The 18495-nt window shown below is 35.8% G+C and overlaps 1 long non-coding RNA gene across 3 annotated transcripts in view; it reads left to right on the forward strand.

Moving 5' to 3' along the window:
* The first annotated feature begins 1789 nt into the window (after window positions 1-1789).
* The window catches only part of LOC112665601 (uncharacterized), a 42473-nt gene continuing 25767 nt past the window's right edge, over window positions 1790-18495 (forward strand). For all 3 annotated transcript variants that reach the window (XR_003140484.3, XR_007406532.1, XR_003140485.3), the window contains exon 1: window positions 1790-1881. This is a non-coding gene — a long non-coding RNA (uncharacterized LOC112665601). The remainder of the gene's footprint in view (window positions 1882-18495) is intronic.

Here is an 18495-nt window from a genome sequence, read left to right on the forward strand (position 1 = left end):
TACTTTATCCAACTTTTAGAAATTCACACTGTACATTAATATACTAAAGCTCCTGTGAATTCTCCAAGTGAGTTAACTTTTTAAATCTAGTTTACCCCAGCCTTTCCCAGTGAAATCATGTGTTGCATAAGACTCAATAATATGTTGCAGAGCATACCTTAGGAACCATTGATTCTAAGATTCAGAATTTCATTTCCTCTTTCTTAAAGGTGATACCCAAATAGCACACTTTTTTCATTGAGTTATCAACATTAAAGTTTATTACGGTTAATTAAGAAAGATCTTAACATCATAATCCTTTGTTGTATCCAAACTTCTCCTTAAAGATTTGTCATGCAGAAGACTCTTTCAGTGCCTGGAGAACCAAATAAACAGTCCGTATATTTTAAGGTTCTTAGAAACAAGGACAATCATTTCATTTACCAGTTAGTCTCCCCAGTGCACAGAAAGGCTGTTAACTTTCCATTCACTAATATGTTTTTCCAGAGGTCCATTCTTTTTCTTTGGTTCAACTGTTAGATCACAATGGTAATACTTTAAAATATTCTATCTGGGAATGAATCTATTAACACCAAAGGAAGCTTTAGATTATGCACAGTGAGACTGCTTGACAAAAAAGAACAATGAAAAAGAACATCTATCCTGATATGATAGAGAACAAAACCTTCTAGCTATGCTGAAAATATTAAAATCTGGTTTGCAGCAGCTTCTGTCTCTCTATGAAAACAGAGAAAGATGGTGAAAGCATAGAGCTGGAATAGGGTTCTGGATGCCATAGTAACGGCATCTTCAGTGATGACATTATGTACCACCTGGTGCTCTCCTGACTAAATTGCAATATTATGTCTCAGTATTCACCAAGGTGGGAAAAAGCCCAGGCATAAAACAGAACAATCACATTAAAGCAACAATTCACCTACAGGTTGGAGTAGGATGCATCAATCTTTTTTATATTTCTAATAATGTCCTTTGTGCTACCAGGTGTTAGCTCCAAAGCAAGATTTGTGAGCAAAGCCAAAATTCAAAGTAAAAATAAAACAGAGAACTATAAATGTGTAAATCACAGACTTACATAGAACACCCCACTGAAATCTAATTATTTCAATAAAAAAAAAATCTTGCCAAACTTTTAGTCTATTTAATCAAAAGAGGTTCTAGGGCAGAGGCTAAATGACCACTTTGGGGAAGAATGGAGGAGGGCTGGATAAGACTTTGGACTGGATGAACTATCAGGACTTTCACTACATTAAAATATAATGTTTTGTGACACAGTCACAGTGTCTCACAACATTAGAACTGAACAACCTGCATGACTTGAGAAAACTCCCACTTTTCCACCTGAGTAGGGAAAAACCCAGTTCTCCTCCTTTGTGTCTCTTTTACTGTCACATGAGTAACCACACCCCTGACACTTCTAACACCAGATGTGTGGGAGTCTTCCCCAGAAAGCAATTTTCTGCAACATCAGCTCGGTGACCTACAATTTAACTCAATTCTGACACTGTCTACTTGGACATAGCAACTTCAGATGCCAATTACAAATCCAGGTTGTCACCCGTGCTTCTGACATAGCCTAGCTATAAATCAGAGGCACCCACGACCCCCTCCTCAGATTCAATTAATTTGTTAGAGCAACTTACAGAAGTCAGAAAACCAGTTACTTACATTTAACAGTTTATTAAAGGATATGATAAAGGATACAAATGAACAGTCAGATCGAAGAGATACATAGGGTGAAGTCTGGAAGGATCTGGAGCACAGGAGCTTCTGTTACCATGGAGTTGGAATGCATCACCCTCCTGGTACTTGGATGTGTTCACCGACTTGAAAGCTCTTTGAACCCCATACTACTGGAATTTTTATGGAGGTTTCATCACTTGGGTATAATAGATCATTAACTCCATTTCCAGCCCTTCTCTCTTCTCAAGATAATGGGGGGAAAGCTGAAAATTCCAAGCTTCTATTCATGGTACAGACCTTCCGGTGATCAGCCCTCACCCCTAGGTACCATTGAGGAGCCCACCAGAGTTGCCTCATTAAAAAAAAAAAAAAGATACACCAACCACCCAGGGAATTATAAGGGTTTCAGGAGCCCTTTGTCAGGAACCGGGGTCAAAGACTAAACAAAAGATGTTCCTAGAGCTCTTATCATTTAGGAAATTATAAGAGTTTTAGGAGCTTTATGCCAGGAACTAGGAGTAGAGACCAATATATTTTCTATTATCACCTGTTACTAAATAAAGGTGATGATAATTTTCCACTTTTCCATGAAAGAGAAATCCTTTATGGTTTCATAAACCTAATCAAAAAAGAACCTTTTATCTAACTATGAGCCCTAATTCTTTCCTAGACATGTCAATATTTATTCAGTAAGCATCTATTCATTGAGAATTTGTTCAATGTGTAGCATTACAAGTGCTATAAAGGATATGTCATCCTTTCTGTTCATCAAATATTTCTGACTCTCTCCTTTCAGAACATAGTGGGATTGCACTTTCTGCCTCTTTATGAAGTTAGGTTTGAACATGTAATTTGTATGGGCCAATGGTATGTTTAATATGTAATCTGTTTGGACCAGTGGCATATTAATTCCAAGAAGAAGTTTTAATATCCATGCATTTGTCATGCTCTGTCCCTACCATTTCCATGATCCTGGAAGCACATATCAGAATGAAGTCTCCATTATCTTAGGTCCTTGAGTCACTCCATTGAGCAGAACACCACTGCTGTCCCATGTTGGACATGAAATCCAAGAGGTGTGTGTAACTTCTATGTTACATGACTGAGGTTTAAATTGTTACCACAGTAAAACCAACCTTTTCTATCTGGTAAGAAAAAGATAATCGCTTTTAAGAGCACTTACTATTTACATAGCACATTATTTATTACTGCATTTATTCCTCACCACAAACCTATGATGAAATATCTTAACCTTCATTAACAGAAAAGAAAAGCATTTATCAGAGGGATTAATAACTTGCTCACGATCAAATAGCTGGAAAATGGCAGAGCTACAGATCAAACCAGGTTCTGAATCCATGGTCTTTCTACCACCCATAAAGCCTGTTCTTGCAAGAACTAAATTCTCAGACTAATTTTTTTGAAAGATGAAACACAATAATTTTGAGACAAAACAAGCATATAATATATATACAGACAATGTGAAAAAAATTGCAGAAATATAAATAGAAAAAGATCGATTTAGATCAAATTCAATTATTAATAGTGATACAGACATGTCTTGAGCCAAAATTATAAGATTTAGTAAAATTTTGTTGAATAGAAAGAATGGGGATAGCAACAGAGGCTGAAGGCACTGCACAAGCAAACAGGGACAGAAAAGAAACTATTAGCAGACCAATGCAGCAGAGGATTCTTAAAGAAAAAGAAGTAATAAATGGGTTATGAGTGGTATTTTATGGGTTTTCTTCCTATGGAACTAATTTTAAAGTATAGGGGTAAACTGTAAAATTCCAATCAGTTCTAGATGAACACATTTAAAACACATTTAAGAAAACTATAAACTTAAATGAAAATATTATGATCAAAATTAGAATCCTGCAGAACCTTAATGCTTTAAGTTTAAAATTCACTATTTTGTCACATCTTAAATTTAATTGTTAATTTTCCTCAGTAAAGTTCATGTCAAGGAACCCCTCTAGACCAATCAGATAGAAAGAGGTTACTATACAGACAGCAAAACCAATAAATAGTTCCATCCTCAAATGGGAGCAAGTGTCACTATCAGAGTTCCTTCTCAGTCAGTCATAATCTCAGAGTTGAAATCTCACAATGTATATAGACTATTCAGAATAAATAGTAGGAAATTGAATTATTTGAAATGGAAGAAGTATGAGTTGGAGTATTTGAAGAAAAAAGAATAGGTTCATGAGTTTGCCTTAATGGATGGTAGGTGTTGAATAAATGGACTTCCAGTTATGTGAAACTCCATAGGCAGGGAAGAAGTGATGTACAGGCATGTTTAAATTGCAGCAAAGATTATGGATTATTTCTCTTCTAGAGAAAATAGGAACGTACCTGGCAAATTTGTGTTTGTGAAAAGAATCAACCAAATAACTAATCAATAAATTAATGTGTTAGAATTAGAATTAGAATTAGATTGTGGATGGGTTTACAGCTGACGATGCCCCAAAGGAATAGGCACCAGAGACTTTTGAACAAAGCAGTAATATAATTTAATTCATTTATATTTGTTACATTTGCATAGTGACCTGTTTTGTTTTATATTTCCTACAGTGCTAAAAATTGGTGAAAATACTGAGAAGCAATTGTCTTGAGGCCTTTTCTTAAATTCTAAGAAGCCTTTATTTGACCACTAAAATGTTTTTAATGGAAATAGTTTTTGTTACAAATGCCTACAACAGCATTTTAATATTAAATTTAGAAAATGTAATTTTAAGAAAGGACCCATTCATAATAGTAAATAATAATAATAGCTATATAATGCTGTAGGGGAGCAAATTTAGCCATTCCAAGATATGCTTCTTTGGCATATTGATTATTTTAAGCTGGGTTTGTTTTTTTTTTAAGATTTTATTTATTTATTTGAGAGAGAGAGAGAGAAAGCATGAGCAGAGGATAGGCACAGAGGGAGTGGGAGAGGAAGAAGCAGACTCGAGCAGGGAGCCTGATATGGGGCTCCATCCCAAGGACTCCAAGATCATGACCTGAGCCGAAGGCAGACACTTAACCAAGTAGCCACCCAGATATGTGAATTATATTTCAATAAAGCTTTTACCAAAAAAAAAAAGTAACACAAAAAATACATAGATGTAGAAATAATTAATGTAACATTTTAATATATGTTGAGATGCTTTTTAAAGAAAATGGGATTGATTATACAGTATATGCTATTATGAAACCTGCTTTTTTGGTTTTACATTATATTAAGACTACTTTTCCAAATCAATGAGCATTAAAAATCATATTAATCATATAGTATTTCTTTATATGAATATATCATAATTTATCAAATCTATTCCTTGGCTATTATAGCATTTTCAAATTTTGATGTTAAAAGCAATGATATCAGAATATTGTCAGATTTTTTCTAGTGGGTGTAAGTTTAGAAAAAATTATGAATGAAAGGAAATATTAATGTTTTAATATACATGTTGCTGAAAAAGTTACAGCAATTTATTCTGAGAATTCTCCTATTCACATAATTTATCTAAATTGAAAATTATCATTTTATATCCTTGCCAAGTAAAAATTGCTGTATTATGGTTATCTTAACTTACATTTCCTTAATAACTAAGGCATTTCAATAATTTTTTATAGATATAGTACAAAATTAATTTTTAAATTGACCATTCATATCCTTTGCCCACTTTTCTATTGATATGTTTGTCCAAGTGTTTTTGCAAGATAAACCTAGTTAGAACATACTAAATAGATTGGAGCATGTGTGCTGCCTGAATGTAACTGAGAGAAGATAAGATTTCAAAATCATAAATCTTCATTTCATTTGAATTGCAATAAAACTATAGCTTCTTTTCTTTAGCCCCAGAGTGATATTGTGGTCAAAAGAACAGTATACCACAGTAATTTCAATTTTTAAGCCCAAGTCCTTTATTCCTATTTCTTGAACACTGTAAAGGAAAATGCATACATAGAATGAGTAACAATGTTTGTTAAAAATTCTCTTTTCCTCTCTCATCCATGCTTTCACTTTAGTGCCTTTTGAGCCTATTTCCCTCTTCAAAGCCACCTAGAAGCTAAATGCTTCTCCTATTCAAGCAACCTCTGTTCCTATCCTCTCCCTCTCTCTCTACTACTGTTTATCATGTATTATGCAAATATAATTAAAAACAAAATTTCCTGGGACCCCTGGGTGGCTCAGTCAGTTAAGCATCCAACTCTTGATCTTGGCTTAGGTCAAGATCTCAAGGTCACGATGTCTAGTCCTGGGTGGAGCTCCTCACTGGACATAGAGCCTTCTTAAGTTTTTTCTCAAAAAAAAAAAAAAAAAGAGTTTGTTTGTTTGTTTTTTCTCTCTCTCTCTCTGGCCCTCCCCAACTGTTCGCATGTGCTTGTGCACACATGTGCCCATGCTCTCTCTTAAAGAAATAAATCTCCTGCCAACTCAGATAACTTCTCCATGAACGTATAAGAGAAATAAAATGGTTTTATTAATGAATAAATATTAAACCAGAAAGTGACACATCACAGGCAATCCACTAAGAAATTGCAAAGACGGAAAAATATCTCACCCTTTTATATAGTCAGGCATATTCAGCCCATTGCATACATATTCTAAAATGGAATGATAACTAGTCCTTAAGTAAGATAACTTGAGAGCACCATGTGTCACACATAGTCCATCCTAGATTCACTCAGTAATTGAGGGGGCTATCATAGTTCTGGAGTGGGGCACCCATGAAGGCTAGGCTTCTACCCTCCCACAGAAACTGAGAGAATAGGGACACTATTTTCCTTAATGATTATGTTTCAAAGAAATGGGTCCCAGGTCCTTGGGGAACATACTCCAGGGTTGTAATGCAGGCAAGAGGCTGATTCTGGTTTTAAAAAGGTTTATATACATCCCAAAGCACAACTGCAAGTTTTCTAAAGAAAATGCTCTGAAAGAAAAAAAATGGGGTGGCGGGGGGTAGTCTCCATTCCTTTTTGTACCAGGAAAAATAAAATAATTTGTTTTTTCTTTTTCCTTTTGTATCTATTCTTACATATGTAAATAAGCTTGACCTCACTCAGCTTGGCAACACCACACTTTTCCACTGAGAGTAGGGAAGTGTAGGCCAGTCCTCTCTGGTGAGAGGGCAGAGCTGAGAGATGCTTCACTGTCCCTGAGGACATGTTCCTCAGATTATTAAAGCACATCTGGATCATGGGAAGGGAGTTGGGATAATTGGCTGATGGGCATTAAGGACAGCACTTAATGTAAAGAGCACTGAGTGTTAAATAAAAATTTTTAAATAAAAAATAAAAATAAATAATTAGAACAAAACATATCTAAAGCAGCAATCAATGTTCTCAAGTTCCAGTCCTACTTCTGCAACTAATTCGCTGAGTGCTTCGGGTGTTCTTACTTCTACAAATTTCAGTTCCTTCATCAGAAAACTGAGAGGATGTAATTCATTCCAACTGTAAAATTCAGTTTTTCATGAGCTGCATGTACAGAGGAAATAAATGGCAATGGGCTCATCAAACAGATGTCCTAATAAAGGGTGAAATGGTGGATTTCCAGAAAATAGAAACATGACTTCAAATAATGGAGAGAAGCAGCTGAGAAGGTAGAGAAGTAGAAGGACCAAGATTCCTCATCCAGAATAACATGGAACAATTCACATCAAACCACCAACAGCCAGAAAGCAAGAGGGACAAAACTTTACCTGGGTGGCTCAGTTGATTGGGCATCTGGCCTGTGGGTCAGGTCATGATTCCAGGGTCCTGGGATCAAGCCTCACATTGGACTCTCTGCTCAATGGGGAGCCTGCTTCTCCCTCTCCCTCTGCCTGCTGCTCTGCCTGCTTATGCTTTCTCTCTCTGTCAAATAACAAGTAAATAAAATCTTAAAAAAAAAAAAAAAAGACACACGAGGGATATGATTACCAAATCTCTGTGCACTGAGTTCTGCTAAATTACACATCTGACCTTCCAGCTATATCTTGAAAAATCATTATCAATGCAATCATCTGAGCATATGACAATAATGATATCTAAATTATAAAACTATTTATTTATTTATTTATTTATTTATTTATTTACTTTAAAAGATTTTATTTTTAAGTAATCTCTACCCCAACAAGGGGCTTGAACTCACAACCTTGAGATCATGAGTTGCATGCTTTCTTTTTAAGATTATTTATTTATGAGAGACACACAGAGAGACAGAAAGAGGCAGAGATAGGCAGAGGGAGAAGCAGGCTCCATGCAGGAAGTCTGATGGGAGACTCGATCCCAGGACTCTGGGATCACACCCTGAGCCAAAGGCAGATGCCCAACCGCTGAGCCACCCAGGTATCCCAGTTGCATGCTTTACCAACTGAGCCAGCCAGGTGCCCCCATAAAACAATTTTAAATACAAAAACATATAATGGTCATATCTTACAAATATGGGATGTTCTGCTCTTTATTGCCTAATTTGTCAGTCAATCTAAATAATGTATATTTTTTTATTTTTTTTAAATAATGTATATATTAAATAAATGTAAGTAGGTATATCATTTATCTATTGCACAAGAATGCTGCCTAGCCCACAACCATAGTGGCATTCAACAACATTTATTTAGCTCTCCATCTGTGGATTTCTGCCCACCTGACTGAGCTCATGCATGGGTGCATGATTCACCAAGAATCAACTGATGTAGGACTCTTCAGCTGGGCAGACTGGGAGAACACAGTTCTGTTCCAGGTATGTCTTTGTTCATCAGTCTAACTGAGCATCCCCCTCAAGATAAAGCAGGAGTGGCAAGTGAAGGCTCCTTTCCAGCCTCTGCTTGATCACTTTGCCAAGTCTTAGGATGACCAACTTGTCCTAGTTTGCCTTGTCTGTCCCACATGCAGGAAGCCCCCTTAGCTCCAGGCAAACAGGGCAGTTGGTTACCCTACAACATTCCATTTAACAAAATAAATAACATGGCCCAGCTCAGACTATTGGTGCCCTACCAAGTTGCCCTACAGGGCAAAGAGCATGAAGACAGGAAGTCATTAATACAATCAATCTACCACACAGGTTGTTTTTTTTTTAATTTTTTTTAATTTTTATTTATTTATGATAGTCACAGAGAGAGAGAGAGAGAGAGAGAGAGGCAGAGACATAGGCAGAGGGAGAAGCAGGCTCCATGCACCGGGAGACTGATGTGGGATTTGATCCCGGGTCTCCAGGATCGCGCCCTGGGCCAAAGGCAGGCGCCAAACCGCTGCGCCACCCAGGGATCCCCACACGGGTTTTTAATTTCTTGCTACCTATGTGTTCTATTCGTGGGTTTCCAATAAAACAATCCACAGAAACAGTCTTATGTCCCAGGACTGCGATTCCACCTCAGTTCCTATAGAGGTCCTTGACAAACCGCTCCTCCAGATTGACTTCTTAGCTGCCAAAGTTGTGTCTTTTGAATTGCAAAACCAGGGAAGTACAAAACTCTTGACACTAAAAATGGTTTCCAACTTCAACCTGCAAAGATAAGAGCTTTGACAATTTCTCCTCAAAAACACAGATCAAATATGCCCTGAATTAACCTATTAATAATTTTCTCATTAACAAGAGAACTGCTAGAGCTCTACAGTATACTTCTAAACTGGAGAACTTTGCATTTGGCCTAATCTATAGAACTAATTAACAAAGGTATGTGAGACCTTCCCTCCTCAAAAAGAAACAAAACAAAACAACGTTACTCTACTACTATGACCAAAGCACATGAATTTTCATGCAAACCGTAAACCTTTAAGCACATATTCCTTATTCGTGTTAGAGGAAAAAAAATTCCATTTTCAAAAAATTTAACTCTAAAATACATTTTTTTTTATCCACTTAGCGGCTATTTCATCAAATGGAAAGAAAACTGCTCAACTACATATTCAAACATCTTTTTTCTTTACTATATTCTTACTAAAGTCTCTGTTGCCTAGAAGGATTTCATAGAACCTTTTCTAAAGAAGATAGTCATCTAATTTGGGCTGTTATCTCATTTAATCCTCATAATTTCACACAATTTACTATCTATCCTTCAATTTTTTTTCTATTTCATTAACTTGAGACAGAGAAAATTGTAATTTTCCTCCTCAGGATTATTCTGATTCTGCCTTCAACTGTCCTTAAATATTTTATGGGTATGTCTCCAGGAAAAAAATAATGTGTTCTCTGGAATAATTCTTGATGACTATGTTTCTCAAACACAAGCAAAATCTACCAAGGTATCTGTTAGAGTAGATGAGGAAAATGTGCAAATCCCTACTCAGCTCAGGAAGTTCATCACCACATATTCCCTGGTCATCTCTCATAAGCCTCAAACTTCTACAGCAATAAAAACTAGCTCCTCATAAGTTTGTCAATTCATAGAATATTGGTGCTAAGTATATTGCTCACTTACCTATCTCCATTTTCAATATTCACAGTATTTATTAAATTTCCTACCCATTTGTTCAAAGAAAAAAGTAATATATTTGATACTTTCTATAATAAAACATCAGAAAAATGGACAAATCTGTAAAGTATAATAAAATTATAGAAACATATACATATTACCTTATATATTATATACATGAATGTATTTTACATATTTTATTATACATAGTATATATATTACATATTTTACTATATTTTATTGTATTGTATATAATTATGAATTATATTATTGTTTTATTATATAATTATAGAAAAATCATAACAAATGTGACACCTTAAATCAGTGGGAGAAGGATAGGTAAGTCAATAAATAGTATTAGGAAACTAACCTTATGCAAAAGTACATTCTAGACTTATTAAAGATTTAAATGTCAATATGAAAAACTAGCAGTACTAGGTGAAAAGATAGGAAAATGTCTATAAATATCAGGGCAGGGAAGGAGTTTATAATATAAAATAATAACATAGAAACCATATGAAATAGGCAAGAAGAGTAACAATGTTATTTACAAAAAGATTTTGTTTAAATATTACCGGCAATAAAGAAGGGCTCTGGAAGTTTTAGCAAATCATGCCCCTTGCCTCCAGTACACTGGCATGGCCATCTGACTAGGTGGTGATGAAGGGATGGGTCAGGATAGATTCATCTATATTTATCAGATTACTGGCCATGTTCTAGGCACCATGCTACCTTCTAGGGTCTTTGAGATGATCCATTCTACGATGGAAGAGCCAAGAGCCCTGTGAATCAGATAGATTTCTGTTCATAATACAGCAAGCATGGTAGCAAAAAGTTCCAGACAGGCAGGGAGCCTCAGAAGGTACCAAGTTTTATTGTAGGGAAAAGGGTATATATCAGTGATCCTCAAAATGAAAGAGCAAGAAAAATGATGTAAAGACAGATATGCTTTGATTTTCCACCACTCATGTGTGTGCTAAAGATATTCCTGGGATCCTGATAAGTGACTTGTTTTCCCTTAACCTCAACTGCCTCATTTATAAACTAAACGTCTCAACACAGCTAACCATTAAGGTCACTTCTTGTAGTATCACACCAGCCTATCAAGCAGCTTCAAAATCATAAGACAGATACCTAGGTCACAGATCACTCTATGACCTATATGCATGCATGAATCATATGTGCTCCAACTACTTTAGATCTGCTCTATAAATTGTTCCTTAGCTGAAATGTTTCTAGAACAGACTCTGTCTCTCACCTTCCTGGGGTCTAGAAACTCATGGAAAAGTTTCATAAGGTTTCATGGATCTTTTATGCTGCTGCCCTTACATTCTTTTAAGAGAATTGCCTTCTTGAATGAACTCCTTTAAAAATTCTCTCTACAGTTTTTTAAGTATATAGTTTCTCAAAGACTCTTGTTTAAGAAAACTGGGCATTTGCTTTCTTAATCCTATGCTGTGTATAATGGAAAGAACATTTGCCTGAGAATAAAGAGGGCTGGATTCTTGCTTCAGCAAAATCACTAACCTATATATCATTATTATCTTACATATAGCAGGCACTCAGCAAATGCTTGTGGAACTGAATTGGAAATGCTAGGCCATTATTGTGAAGGATTTGGTGTTGTAACACTACCACCTAGTGGAAAATCAGATGAGAAAAAAAAATTCAAGGCATTCCTAAAAGCATGCTTTTGAACACCTTTGGACCAAATATTGGGGGTCTCTTTGTAAACAACAAGTCAAATGTTAAATCAAAATTTCTTGATCATTGGAGTCAGAATATATGAGTAGGTAATACATGAAAAAAGATATTTGTGGTCAAGTAATTTTGGATAATTCAGAGTAAAATAAAAATTAGTAAGTTTTCTAAAATGTCAGGCTTCTAATATCTAATTTGCATTTTGACTCTCTAAGAAAGAGGATATTCAATATATTCTTAATTTGTGGTACACTTTTATCCATGTTACAATGTTTTTGGAATCAGAATTGGACTTAAAATTGATGTGTATATTTAATTTAGGTATTGACTTTTCTCTGAAAGTTATTAAACCAATGATTAAGACTTACAACTACACTTTTATTGAAGATAAGTATAGTAATATGCAGGTTTCACAAACTTTATTTGAATAATGGTCTTTTTTTGGAGACTCATAAGAAAATAGTACATGGAATGTATTCTCGTAGGAATATATTACGTGGAACATATGTATACACATAATATATTCCTATCGTGGATCAAATTCAAAATGTTGATCTAATAATACTGGAATGGTTGTAATGATAAATTGGTAGGTTGTGCATTGACTTTGGCATTCTTACTATGAAAATCAGTTTCACCTTTGTGCTCTAGTCAATGGCTTGAAGCCCAGCAATTAGAGCAGCTGGATAAAATAAAATAAAGTAAAATCTAATTAAAAATACTAAGTTTGGTAGGAACATAGAAATATATCCTATAGAAGAGCGATGAGGATATAGGGACCTAACATAGTTCTTTTCATCTCAAATTGTGTGCTGGAGCCAGGGTACTGCAGGGAACTCACAGGACACTTTAACTCACGGGATATTTTAAATTTTCAAGTGTAACTTATCTGACATCTCTCAGATGCCACATGAACTATTAGCCCAAAGTAGTTCACCTTCAAACTGTACATTCCCTTCATTGATGCCATATCTTTATAAAGCTTTTTTTACTGTTATTTTTTGAAAGTGCTGTGTTTGTAAATAAATGAAATCGTTAATTTTCTTTTTCTTCCTTTTTTTTTCTTTTTTTGCCTGGAGGTGCCATAAGAATTTCCGAGGCACAAAGTGCAGTATGAACAAAAAAAGTCTGATAACCTCTAAACAAATCCATTAAACAGTTAACAAATACTTAAGAACTCATTACATACCAGCCATTTTTTGCAGTGCCAGCAATAACAGCAATAAAACAAAACCAAGTCCCTACTCTTCTGGAACTTACATCTTAGAGAAGAAAAATACAGAATAATGAATAAATATGCCTATCTGTGTGGTATGAAGAGCAATTCAGTACTGCCCAGTTCTGCTTTGATTACATTAACCCTGTTTAAAAACCTTTGATGGATTCTCACCACCTATCAAATAAAATTTAAAATCCTTTGTCTAGTCTTCAAGTTTCTCCACAATATTCCCAATAATTTAATGACTATAATTTCTTCCCATGAGACTCCTTGATATAGAGGTTGTTATGTACTAGTTTACAGATGGTCCCCATGTGAATGCATCATCTTTCTTATCAAGATACATACCTACTTGAGGGAAGGGACAAAATATCATTCAATTTTGTATTCCTTTCAGGACTAACACAGTTCCTTTTCTACAGAACGTACTCAATAAATAATTGTCAAATAACTGAAAGATATAGATAATAACATACAAATAAGATCATTTCGATTCCCAACCTCACTAGTGATTACTCATCTGCATAAATTTCTTAAAGATTAATCCGAACTTCTCAATCAGTGGATATCTTTTTTTTTTTTTAAGATTTTTTATTTATTTATTTGAAAAAAGAAGGAGAGAGAGCACAAGCAGGGTTAAGGGGCAGAGGGAGAGGGATCCCTGGGTGGCGCAGTGGTTTGGTGCCTGCCTTTGGCCCAGGGCGCGATCCTGGAGACTCGGGATCGAATCCCACGTCTGGCTCCCGGTGCATGGAGCCTGCTTCTCCCTCTGCCTATATCTCTGCCTCTCTCTCTCTCTCTCTGTGACTATCATAAATAAATAAAAATTTTTAAAAGATTTAAAAAAAAGGGGGGGGGGCAGAGGAAGAGGGAGAAGCAGACTCCCTGCTGAGCAAGGAGCCCACCAAGGGCCCTATCCTAGGACCCCGGGATCAGGACCTGAGCGGAAAGCAGACGCTTAATGGAATGAGCTACCCAGGCACATTGCAATCAGTGGATATCTAAAACTGCATTATTATATAACCATTCCTTTGACTAAAGACTTCCATTACAATGAGAATATAGCTTGGAAAGATAGTATGAAATCTTCTTAGCCTTTTTTTTGCCTTACATCTAATCTGAGAGCAGTTTTAGCCATTCAGTAAGTACTTGTGGGTTGGGTAAGTAAATGACTGAATTAATAAGTAGACAAATAAGAGTAAGAATGATTCCACAACTAACAAAAGATAGAAATTATGCCAACCCAAAAATTACAGCTTACACTATGAAGGTGAAATAGGAAACTAACTTTGCTCACTTAAATGAATAAATAGAGAAACAAAGATGTTAAGATTTGTTCATGAGTTAAATTGTAGAAGGACTTAGGAGCCCAGGATTGAACCTAGCACTCCATTACTAATATGTCATCTAATTATCTTAATGTATTCCACATTTCAGGTTTAAACTTGTAGTGTCAATGCAGTCCTACCATGCTTGAGACTCCATCTGGAGTTACTCCAGTTGAGAATCTCAAAAGTATTTCTTTTTTTTTTTTTAAGACTTTATTTATTTATTTATTCATGAGAGACACAGAGAGAGAGAGGCAGAGATATAGACAGAGGGAGAAGCAGGCTTCATGCAAGGAGCCCAATGTGGGACTTGATCCTGGGACTCCAGGATCATGCCCTGGGCTGCTTAACCGCTAAGCCACCCAGGTATCCCAACTCAAAAGTATTCCTAATCAGGTTTATTTCAGGCAGTAGAAATGAACCAACACTATCCACTCTGAGCCTGGGCCCATTTCCAGTATCCCACCATTGAACACTGACTCACTTTGCCTGTTTCATTTCCATGTCCCCAGGGCCCAAAGTAGTGTCTTTGGAATATTCCTTCTCATACATTTTATGTGAAAGTTAACATTTATTATATACAAAGGGTCACTGTAATAAATTAGAAGAAAGATGAAAACATCAGATATAATTAAATAATTTAATATAAATAATTACTGAAAACATTTAAATAATTACTGGAAACATTCGAGTGACCAATTTGAGAGATGTTTTGGTTTCCTTGAGACAAAGGTTTTCCCAGGATGCAGGACTTTCAGTCATAAAACCGGAAGTGGCCCAGGCAAACTGGGATGGTTGGTCATCTAAAATCAAACTAGCTTGAGGGTGGCTCATCAGTTGAGCGCCTGCCTTCTGCCCAGGGCTTGATCCTGGAGTCCCAGGATCGAGTCCCACGTCGGGCTCCCTACGTGGAGCCTGCTTCTCCCTCTGCCTGTCTCTGCCTCTATGTGTCATTCATGAATAAATAAATAAAATATTTTTTAATAAAAACTAGCTTGAGGAGATAATGTGAGAAATGTCATAAAGCAAATTTTCTGTTTGAAAAAGTTACTTAATCTCTTTGGATCTCACTTCATTTGCCTATAAAATAGGGCTGATAAAGGTGCCTACCTTATATGCTGGTTATGAAGATTCAACCGTTATACAGAAGTGCTTATAAACAGTGTAAATTAGTAAGTTCCAGTTCCTACCATTATCATCTTTGCTATTATTTTATGAGGTACTCATAAATGTGTGCTCCATGAAAATGTAATGAGACAACTACAACTTATTCTATGATTTTTGTTCTAAAAATATATACTCACAATAATTTTAACTATTCAGGTCTTAGCTATCCATTATTTTCTACTGGATGTGGACATACTTTTAAGGAAATCTCCTTATTGTGATTATTAAAGATAAAATGAAACCTAACCATTGAAAAATTAAGTATCCTGTGGCCTATAGACTCATTTAATACAGACCCTAAGTCTACCCTGCCAGACTATAAATTAAAGAATTAAAAGCCCCAATGATAGTCCATTTTAAGATTAAATGATTGGAAAATTAATCATTCCCAGAAAGAGACTTTGAGGTAGAGGGGAAATACCTTGCCTAAAACCAATTTAGAAACCATCATAAGGCCAACAACCTGCTAATGCCTGAGTCTAGAAAATGCCATTCCTTTTTGATGATTCCTACACAAAGATTCTGAGCATGACAGATCATAATTATGTATTAATTGATAATTATATATTTCACTATCAACACCACCCCTAGAATATAAAAGTCAGGGGCCCTATCTTATCTCCATTGTGTTACAGGGCCTATAATCATGCCTACTCCTTAATAAGTACTCAGTTAAACAAGATAACAATGTAAGTTTGGTTTAACACCAGATTTTTTTCAAAGCCAAAACACATATTAAAAAGAACAATATCAGTTAACAAGAAGACATTAAACAAACATTTGTAACATCTCTACCACAGTAAAAGTGTCTGCCAGGTTTAACATCTGGTTAATTTAATAACACGTTTTTAAAATAGTGCTCTAAATTCCCTAAAGGCAAGTTCACAACAAGTAAAATTCAAGCATTTTCTTTTCAAAACAATTTTAAGTTCAGATGTATACATTTGACTCTATTCAACAGATGAGATCTTCCTCCTCAACATTATTGCTCCATTCTTAGTTGGGGATACTTTTCCAGTGTGTAGACACAGGCACTAGCAGGAATCTGGACTTACATGTAAACAGAATTATACTACTGTACTGCAATTTTTTTCTTTATTCTTATAATGATATATATCATGAACATTCTTCATTTTCAGTACATGTTGATCTTTCTTATCTTATTTTTGCCCAAGCATTTTCTGAATAAAAGGAATTACAGATCATAGACAGATCACAACATTGTTGACTAATATTTGAGAACTCTGTTCTCACCTACCCAACCTCTTATGCCCAACCCTCTATGAAAGGGGAAAAATATACCTCTCTAGAGACAATAAATGTCATTTTTTCTCCAAACAGCCATTTGAGACCTTATATTAGTTTGGTAGGGCTACCATAGCAGGCTACCATAGCAGGTACCACACACTGTGTGGCTTAAACAATAGAAATTTATTTCCACATAGTTCTGGAGTCTAGAAATTCAAGATCAGAGTGTGAGCAGGGTTGTTTTTTCTGAGAAGAGATTCTTCCTCTTTCCCTAGCTTGCAGATGGACATCTTTTTCCTGAAACTTCACATCATCTTTCTTCTGTGCATGTCCATGTCCTAGTTACCAAGACTTTTTAAGTCTTTTTATTATTATTATTATTTTTTTTTAGAGAAAGGGAGAGACAGAAAGAGAGAGAAAGGGGCAGAAGGAGAATCCCAAGTAGGGTCCATGGCCCCCGCACCGAGCCTGATGCAGGTCCTGATCCCACATCTCTGAAATCATGACCTGAATGGAAATCAAGAATCAGATGCTTAACTGACTGAACCACCCAGGCACTCCCTAATGTCTTACAAGGATATCAGTCATATTGGATTAGGGCCCACATTAATTACCTCTTTTTACCATTTTAAAAATCCTGTATTCAGGGGCCCCTGGGTGACTTAGTGGGTTAAGCATCTGCCTTTGGCTCAGGTCATGATCCCAGGGTCCTGAGATCTAGCTGTTGTCAGGCTCCCTGCTCATCAGCGAGTCTGCTTGGCTCCCTCCTCTACCCTCTGCCTCCCTTACTCTGTTGCACACACACACACTCTCTCTCTCTCTCAAATAAATAATTTTTTTAAAAAGATCCTATATTCAAATATAGTTATATCTGAGGAACTGGAGGTTAGGACCTCTCAATTAATACATGAATTTTGGTAGACAGAGTTCAGCCTATAATAGACCTATATTTAAGAATATATTCATGTTTGCATATCATATACATTTAAACATTAATTTTAGCAATAAGAACTATGAGACTACACTGTTTTATCAAAATTCTAAATTAAGTAGTATGGGAACTAGGACTTTAACTAGGGATTCCAGTTACTGACAGGAGTAGAGATGGTTTTGCTACTGTTTGTATCACTCTTTGCATTTGGATTGCTTTTATTTATCAGAATGGATGCTTACAGGAAAATTTATCTTTCATGTGAAATCATCATCAGAAAATAATAGCATCAATGGCAGCCAGTCACAGTTGAGGAGACATGATTGTCTGGCTTAGTGCATTTGGTAAAAATGAAGTATTTAAAATGCTTAATGCAGTCACTTATCATTCTGTCATCCAGGCATTTCTATTTCCCAGTGAGACCTAAGCCTCAATCTCGTCTTAAATTTATGCAGTATCTATTACCAATGCCATTTGATATGGCACAAACTTTTCACAAAGTACCTGCTGGGGAGTAATTTCTTCTTGCATAATTTCTACATTGATTTCCAAGACACCAATGGCCTGCATAAAAACCAAGGTGCATATTAATCTCCTGCTTACTTGAATTCTTTTATTCAGGAATTATTTTCATGTATTAACCTTAGTGTGAACAATTTTCAACACCTAACCTACAGAAAGAAATTAGAGACAGAGCTCATAGGCAGGTTTGAGCTGACAGGAACGTCATTTAAGGTCACAATGGGGTCAATGGTCCACTTGTTTCAGCCTTTTCATGTGAGCTCAAAGAAAAGTGGAGGTCTTCAACTTATTCTAGCTTAGAAATAAAGACTC

The sequence above is a fragment of the Canis lupus genome, chromosome 27 (assembly GCF_003254725.2).
Source record: "Canis lupus dingo isolate Sandy chromosome 27, ASM325472v2, whole genome shotgun sequence".
Classification (NCBI taxonomy): domain Eukaryota; kingdom Metazoa; phylum Chordata; class Mammalia; order Carnivora; family Canidae; genus Canis; species Canis lupus.